General features: G+C 32.9%; 1 pseudogene; it reads left to right on the forward strand.

Moving 5' to 3' along the window:
- The window catches only part of LOC127100609 (G-type lectin S-receptor-like serine/threonine-protein kinase At4g03230), a 29,309-nt pseudogene extending 22,495 nt beyond the window's left edge, over positions 1-6,814 (forward strand).
- The last annotated feature ends 263 nt before the right edge of the window (positions 6,815-7,077 follow it).

The raw sequence follows: 7,077 nt of genomic DNA on the forward strand, positions 1-7,077 counted from the left end.
TGTTTTTAGTTGCATTTGAGTCAAGTATCAAGTTTTGTTGGTTTGGTATTACATTACATTCGATTACGAGTTTAAGTCAAAAAGACCTCGTTTATGCTTCGTTTGGGTAGTGTCATTGTTCCAGGTTCAAAAGCAAGAATGGTGAAGTTCGGGACACTCTGAAGGACGAAAATATGACAGAACAGCAGGTCAACACGGCCACCCGTGTGCCACCACACGGCCGTGTTGTTGGCCAAACAGAGAAAAAGATGAAGCAGACAACAGGGATCAACACGGGCACCCGTGTGTACACACACGGCCGTGTTGATTAAAACAGTGCATCTACACGGGCACCCGTGTGTAGGGACACGGCCCGTGTTGTTGCTACTGTAACAAATGATGAAATTAATTAATGCAGGAGAAAAAACACGAGCGCCCGTGTGTACACACACGGCCGTGTTGATTGCACGCAGCCTGGAAAACCTAATTTTGCATTGTGAACCGATTCTTCTCATTAAGGGAAGTATGGACCTTTTGCTTGGAGAGGAGGCATCTGAAACTATAAGAAGGCTTGGAAGAGAAAGAAAAAAGGGAGGTTTTTGACAGACGAACGAAAGCATTACAGTGGAGAAGAGAGCGAATACAACGGATTCGAAGACGGCGAGATTCAACGGTAGCCACCATTGAAGATCAAATTCTCCTAATTCTTTGTAATGTCTAATCTTTACTTTATGAATTCTTTAAGTACTATGAGAGGCTAAACCCCCTGATGCTAGGGGGTGGTCCTGATGTTATCGTATGTTATGAATGTGAACCAATGATTCCTTGATTACTATGTTATGTCTTTCAATTTAATTGTGTGATGTTATTATGCTTTTGTATCGGACAAATACAAATTAATCTATGACTTCCAATAACAGGACTGTGATTGGTAGGGTTTTCACACAATTGGGTTTATGAATGCATCATCTAGGACTAGTAACTTTCATAAATTACCGTAAACCTTGATATATTGTATGATTAAAACCAATGATTAATTGAATGGACATTTGAGTAAGAATTGGTAGTTTAATAGTTTCTCACTTAAGGACTTAAGTAAGAACATTCTGAGGTTAGGTGATTGAATGTATCATAGGCATTAAGGAAATCGGGATAAATTCATAACGGGCTAACTCAACCACTTACCCTAGCATCTTTTATCTTAATCAGTTATTTTTACTATCTTCGTGTCACTATTCGCAATTCCAAAACAAACCAACCATTACCTTTTTGTTTGAATAGAATCGAATTGAAATAAGTAATTCCTACGCAATCCTCGAGATCGATACTGGGAAATAAACTCCCTATTACTACATCGGTGAAAATAGTACACTTGCTATTTTTCCGATCACTAACGTTGATAAACAAGTGGTTGAGAAAGTGATGAGATGTCTGACTTCAAGATTTGATTTCATACTGGTGGAACTCCAAAAAAAGATAAAATAAGTGCATATTTTATTGGAGGCTTGTGAACTCGTTGTGATTGATAGAGGAACTTAGAGATCAGTTCAAGAAGTCTTGCAATTTTCAGTAATGAAGAAAAATGGCCATGATAGGAATTTTAAGAAGAAATTAAAAGAAAGTAAAAGAGAGCTTCAAGAATGCAAATTGGTCAACAATAGAATATCAAAGGTTGATGAAAAAGGTGAATCCTCCAAGAGAGGAAGAGGCTTTGGTACTAACCAATCAAAGAAAAAAGAATTTGATAAAAGGAAGGTTGGAACAATTGTGCATGTTTGGCCATTTTCATGATGAATGTTGGCATAAGAAAGATGAGAAGAAGAATCAAAGGCCCATATAGATCATGATCTCTATAATTCATAAGTTATTTTCTTGATTGGCATAACTCGTGAAGGAAATCTTATCTTGATTCAGGATGTTCAAGTCACGTGATTAGACACAAGGAATGCCTCAAAAAAATTTACTCAAGCAAAAAAAACCAATGTCAGACCTCTAAATATTAGAGACTATGCACTAGAAGGCATATTTGACATTATTATCAAAGGAAAGAATGGGAATCATGCACTTATTGAAAAGGTGTTCCATGTACTTTGAACAATGTGCAACCTATTGAGTATAGGGCAACTGGTAGAAAATGATTTTTCAAGAAACATGAATGGTGATATACTTCATGTGTTTGATTCACACAAGAAGTTGATAATAAAGTTAAAAATGTAAAAGAATAAAACATTCAAATATAGTAAGACTGTAAAAGAGGTGTGTATCTCAAGCATTGAGGAACATGAGTGACTGTGGCATATGAGGTAAAGTCATCTACATTTTAGAAGACTAAGTGAATTTATCTTTAAGAATTTATTGTGTGGCCTTCCTAAACTTAATGCAAACACAATGACATGTGAAACCTTTTTAAGAGGTAAGCAAAGCATAATATGGTCTTTTTGAAGTGACATCACTAGGTGGAAGGAAGTATTTCATCCCTTTTACTTTTGGACATGTAAGAATGTTGTTGTTGTATACCATCAAACTCAAAATTTAAGCACCTGAAGTGCTCAAGATGTTCAAAACGTTAAGAAGAAGAAGTGTGTGAAAGATATAAAGGTTTTGACGGTATATGCTAGTGGTGAGTATAAGACATGAAGTTACCTTGCCATATACTCCTCGACATAATGGTCTAGTACATAGAAGAAACATAACCATACTAGACATGGCCAGAAGTATGTTAAATCACAAGAACATGGCTCACATGTTTTGGTGTGAAGCAACCAATAGAACCACCTATATACTAAACAAATGATCCACCAAAAAGTTGAAGATGAAAGTGCTTGAAAAAGCTTGGAGTGGAAGAAAGCCAGGTTCGAAGCATCTCAATGTATTTGGATCAATATGTTTCTACTATGTTCTTGGATCAAAGAAGAAGATGGACGAGAAAATCAAAATCATGGAATTCATAGGATATCAATCCACATATGCGTAAAACTATATTATCCTTTGGATAAAAGGGTGCACATCAGAAGATATATGATTTTCAATGAAACATGGGCATGTAAGTCAGAAGATATACCAGATAAAGGGAGTGATATCAATCATTTTTTTGAAGAACATGTCCAAAGTGAAGGTTTATATGAAGAAATTGATACTAAATTCATTAAGGTTGAATTGGAAAGTGTAGTTGATGCTTAAGTGAGTGTTTGTGGGAAAAACAAAAATTATTGCGAATGATAATGGAGTAAGTGAGAATATTGATATGGAGAGATGCAGGATGTGTAGTTAAATATAGTAAAAAACTTAGAAAAATGTATTAGTTGAGTCTATTTCTGATATTGTTGTTGAAAAGGATTTATATGAGGTTGAGGGGAGTGAATACACCAAGGGGGTGCGATTCCGGGAGATACTACTGAATTGGAAAAGACAATTGAGATATCAAAACCTCAAGTGGCTCTTCAAAGAAATGATTTAGCATAATTAATCAAGTCAAATTCTTATAATTGATGCACCGATAATGATAACGTAGAAGCAGCTACATATAAGCATATTGTGGGATATTTGAGGTGCTTAAGCATTAGCGAACCTAACATCTTCTAAGTAGTAAGTAAAAAAAGTAGGCTCATGAGTGATCATAATAACTCACACCAAGGGGTTGCAAAGAGAAAACTAAGGTACCTAAACTGAGCCTAATAACTCACACCAAGTGGTTGTAAATAGAATACTAATGACCTACTACTTTTATTTAAAATTGTTGTTTCTTTTGGATTAGTTGCATTATGCAAAATAATATGGAGTGTACACAATGTTTTGGTGAAGAAAGGACGCATGTGGGACTAGATATTCCAGCATATGTGCAACATCTGGCCCTTATCAGCATACCATGATGGATGTTGTTCCGAGTGTATTTTTCTGGTTGTGTTTCAATTAAATTTGTTGTTATATTTTAGGAATGCATTTATTAGATTTATTTGAATGATTAAAAGAATAAAATCAAACCAATTACAGATTTAAATTTGAATTCAAATTTAAATCATATCATTTTGGAGATTGTTGAGAAATAAATAAAAACTAAGTCCTCTAAAAATATGGATGTGATAACTAAGTTTGTCCAGTGGAGAAAAGTCCATAAGATTGCATTGCTATTTAAGGAGAATCAAACTTAATGTTTGAAGTGTGCAAGTATTGGAGATTCGTGCGTTAGAGTTTATACCTTGAGTCTTTGTTTTTATTTTTGTTTATGCACCACTCTAGCACCTACATTCATATCTAAAGGCATCGAGTTTGGTTTATTTAGTTGAGTTATAATTCAATATCCATATTCTTATTATTGTAGTTAACATTTGGGATTAGTAATTGAGAGAAAGTGAGAGAGATTATCATATTTAGGGGGAGTCCTAAATAGAAAGATATTGGATAAAATTAAGAAGAGTGACATTGAACCTGAGGTTTTTCATCTAAGACCGTTTATATTAATTCTACTGTAGAGGCAATTTCCTTTCTTGGAATGGAAGCCCCTTAGATATAGGTGTTGTTTGCACTGAATTGAGTTTTTTGTGTTGTTTTATTACTTTATCATTTATCATCTTATTTATCAATAATCTGTCAATTCTGGTTTAAGATGTTGAACATCTTGACTTAAGAATCTGGTCCAACATTTATCCCCTTAAAAACATAATTTCAAATGTTAAGAAGAAGAATAAGAATAAAGCATGATCGATAATATATTAAAATTTATATTGGTGTGGTGACAGAACTTATCGAAGAAGCACGTCAAACTATATTTTCATGTATAATGATGTTTGTATTTCTTATTATATAAAGAAACAATAGTTATTGGTGAAGATCAAGATGAATAGATTTGAAAAAAGAGTCTTGAAGATAATAGGAATAAGACATGTGTTGTATTACTATGTATATTTGAGGGAACAAGTAAGATTGATGCATGTTTAGTCTTATGAGAGAATGTTGTTTGATAATTCCTAAACATAGCATTTACATTTACACTCACACGGGTATATAGTTCATCTCATTTATACTATACACTCGTACGAGTATATAGTTCAATGAAATAGTACTACTATACAGCAATGCAGATAAATAGTTTCGTGAAATAGTTATACTTTACGCTTGCACACATATATAGTTAAGTGAAGCAATTGGTTTTTCATATATATACTATACACATGTGCGTGTGTATAGTTTATCTAGTTAGTTTGTAATTAGTTGCTTATTCTAACTAACAAACAAGTGGTTAGTTGGTTAGTTAGGTTGATTGCTGCTTACCCAACAAATTATATAAATGTTATAAATTCTGAGTCGAGAATAAATGAAGTATACCATAATTTTTTTCAAATCTAATAAGTTACTTTGCTGCATAAAGAATCTTTACTGGGGTAAAATAATTACTATCTAGTTTTTAAATAATGTATCTTAATTTTTTTGTTTAGGGTACTCTACAAGGTGGTCAAGAAATTGCAGTGAAGAGACTTTCAAGTGTGTCATCGCAAGGTTTACAAGAATTTAAGAATGAAGTTGTTTTGATTGCCAAACTTCAACATCGAAACCTTGTTAAATTACGCGGCTATTGCATAAAGCGAGAAGAAAAAATTTTACTCTACGAATATATGCCTAATAAGAGTTTGGACTTATTGATCTTTGGTAGGTTTCTAAATCTCTTTTTTTATTAGATGTGGTCTTTTATATGTTTACTTTATACTAAGTAATGATTTTATTTTTTATATGGAAAATTCGAATACTCAAAAGATCCTACAAAAAGCATAATTTTGGATTGGAGAACGCGGTTTGATATCATTCTTGGAATTGCTCGTGGAATGCTCTATCTTCATCAAGACTCCAGACTTAGAGTTATTCATCGAGATTTAAAAACTAGCAACATTCTTTTAGATGAGGAGATGCAACCAAAAATCTCAGATTTTGGATTGGCAAGAATATTTGGCGGCAAAGAAACAGAGGCAAACACCGAGAGAGTTGTTGGGACATAGTAAGTTCAATTTTTAATATACTTTTTCTCTTAATTTGGCTTACTTTTATATATGGATTTTTTTTTGAATAAAATTATTTTATTGGGAAAAATAATGTTAAGACAATATTGTTATGATGAATCTCTCAACATAGTTTGTTTAGATATGTACTCATTTATATTTACATATCTTTTGTTTTAGTGGATACATGTCTCCCGAATATGCATTAGATTAGATGGACAGTTCTCTACAAAATCAGATGTTTTTAGTTTTGGTGTTGTCTTGCTTGAGATCATCAGTGGAAAAAAGAACACTGGATTTTATCGAACTAAAGAAATTTCAAGCCTATTGGGTTATGTATGTTCCACCCTTTACATTTATTTCTTATCTTCTACTATTGAACTTTTATAAAGATAGTTATGTCTTCATATACCAGGCATGGACACTATGGAGAGAAGAAAAACTGCAAGATTTAATGGATTCATCTCTATGTGATACATATGATGCTTACCAATTCATTAGGTGTTCACAAATAGGACTTTTATGCGTGCAAGATGAACCGGATGATTGTCCACACATGTCAAATGTTGTTACCATGCTAGACAATGAAACTACAATCCTTTCAATTCCTAAACAACCTACTTTTTTTACACGTAAAACCCTATCTAACACAGCTTCTTCAAGTGTTCAACTTGAAAGTAGCATTCAAGAAGGCAGGTGAAGATTAAGCATGTTTCAATTGGACACTGATAAAAAAGAAATTGGTTCAAGAAATCAATAGTTCACTTTATTTTTTACTTCTAAGTTACACCTACAATTCAAGTTCACGTAATTATTTAGCACAATTGTATTGATTTAAGGTCACAACACAAGCATAATAATAAGATTGTTTGCAATAATTTCTTTCTTGTTAGAGATTTATTTTTGTAAGGAAAAAAATGTAATATATTTCCATATTAATAAAACAGTTAGAATTAGTTATATTTTGCTTTGGTCTTGATAGAGTATTGATTATTAACATCATCTATAATTTGTATTAAAATGAGTTAAGTTTACACAAGGAAGAAGACTAGTATTTATATAGCTCCAAGTTCTATGGCATCATGCATGCTCAACTATATCATGCACTACA

The sequence above is a fragment of the Lathyrus oleraceus genome, chromosome 7, assembly GCF_024323335.1.
Source record: "Lathyrus oleraceus cultivar Zhongwan6 chromosome 7, CAAS_Psat_ZW6_1.0, whole genome shotgun sequence".
Classification (NCBI taxonomy): domain Eukaryota; kingdom Viridiplantae; phylum Streptophyta; class Magnoliopsida; order Fabales; family Fabaceae; genus Lathyrus; species Lathyrus oleraceus.